This window comes from Pituophis catenifer, unplaced genomic scaffold (assembly GCF_029215685.1).
Source record: "Pituophis catenifer annectens isolate HBS135680 unplaced genomic scaffold, rPitCat1.0.hap2 SCAF_2, whole genome shotgun sequence".
Taxonomy (NCBI): domain Eukaryota; kingdom Metazoa; phylum Chordata; class Lepidosauria; order Squamata; family Colubridae; genus Pituophis; species Pituophis catenifer.
Genome location: NW_027256882.1, coordinates 37,668,738 through 37,670,506, shown reverse-complemented (window position 1 = coordinate 37,670,506; position 1,769 = coordinate 37,668,738). Strand labels below are relative to the sequence as shown.

The 1,769-nt window shown below is 47.5% G+C and overlaps 1 non-coding gene across 1 annotated transcript; it reads right to left on the bottom strand.

Moving 5' to 3' along the window:
- Positions 1-1,050: 1,050 nt before the first annotated feature.
- Positions 1,051-1,123, bottom strand: TRNAA-UGC (transfer RNA alanine (anticodon UGC)). The gene has a single exon. It is a non-coding gene; the product is annotated as a tRNA-Ala (tRNA).
- Between the last annotated feature and the right edge of the window lie 646 nt (positions 1,124-1,769).

Here is a 1,769-nt window from a genome sequence, read left to right as displayed (position 1 = left end):
TGGCTCTGATTATTTGCTTCTTGGAAGATCCTGGGCATTCATAGTCCTCATTCATGAATCCTGGGCATTCATAGTTCTACTAGAAAACAATTAATACCCTCTTATAGGCTGAACAATTCCCCAATTGCCTCTCAGATGTACTTCCCAGAGTATATGAAAGAACAGGAAGATGATAGGTCAGGGGTGTTAAACTTTCATTGAGGAGAGGGCGTGGCCAGGTTGGGCGTGGCCATCTTAACATCACTCGTGTCGGGAGGCACCAGGGATGGGTTCTAAATTTTTTACTACCGGTTCTGTGGGCGTGGCTTATTTTGTGGGTCATGTGACTAGGAGGGCGTGTGACTAGATGGGTGTGGCTAGCTGGTCAGAGTCATTTCTGTAAGGTCCTCACACTTACGACCAGTCCTCGCACTTACGACCCAACTCATTTGTTTGCTTTTAACACTGATCAGCTGTAGGACAGCCCTTTGAAGCCCCGCGGCAAGAATTTAAACAGGTTTTTTCCCTCTAGTCATCAGCTGGGACTCAGGAGGCAGCAATAGATTGGGGGTGGGACCAAATAAAAGGTAAGAATAACGTGGGTGGGTGAGTGGGTGAGAGGCCGGGGGTGGGGAGAACCGGTTCGGTGACGTCATATCGTCACCACTACCGGCTTGGCTGGACCGGACCGAACCGGGAGGAACCCAGCACTGGGAGGCACCTGTGGTGGCCCGAGCACTCTGCCAGAGAAAATGGGCTCCTGAATTCCATTTTTGGCTGTGATGGCCTCCTGCAACTCTCTGCCATCAGAAATGGAGCTTGGGAGGGCAGTGAGCAGCCTTCCCACGTTCCGTTTTCACTGGCAGAGTCACTCTGGGCCAATCCTTCACTGTTTCCAGGGCATCCCCGTGGGCCAGATCTAAGCACCCCATGCACCAGATCCAGCCCCTGGGTCTTGAGTTTGGCACTCCTGTGCTAGGTCATATCTAAAAAGAGATTTGATGAGAATGATTTTATACATGGATGGCAATGAAGGAGATAAAAATGGCCAAAATAAAATAAACATATGACTGGAGAATGTGGGCATCGATCCCACCACCTCTTGCATGCAAAGCAAGCGCTCTACCATATGAGCTAATTCCCCAGCTCCAGCTTCCCTTGACTCACCAAACTTCAAGAATTCAGAATGCAGAAACTAAAGAGATTTTTTTTAAAAAAATGTCCAAATAACCTGGCAAAATGGAGCAAAAGGTTGACTAGCACAATGCAGCCACTGCTCCTGCTATCTCTTGCATGTAAAGCAAGCACTCTATCCTTTGAGCTGATCACACTACATCCTAGTAGTTCTGCTCCATCATTTCTCAAGAAAGAGCCACCTAGAGGCTGTTATGCAGAATCACGCAGGGTGGATCCACCAAAAACCTTTCTGATGAAGGTGGGCATCGATCCCACCATCTCCTGCAAAAATAAAGTAAGAGTTTGGTATTGCCACTAATGCCTAACTGCCTGTCTGCACTGCTTTGCAGCAGTATAGAAATTTAGAATAATGTGCACAATTTGCCTGGGACTGGATTTTCTGTAGGGAAGCCAAAAGCTTAAAGAGATTAAATGGAGAATGCAGGCATCGATCCTGCTACCTCTCGCATGCTAAGCAAGCACTCTACCATTTGAGCTAATTCCCCAGTTTTCTGTCCACCTTGTTCTATCATATTACAGTGTCTTAGGACAAGATGCAGAAACTGGGGAGATGAAATTGGTCTAATTCTGGCCAGATCTCCTGGAAATGACCA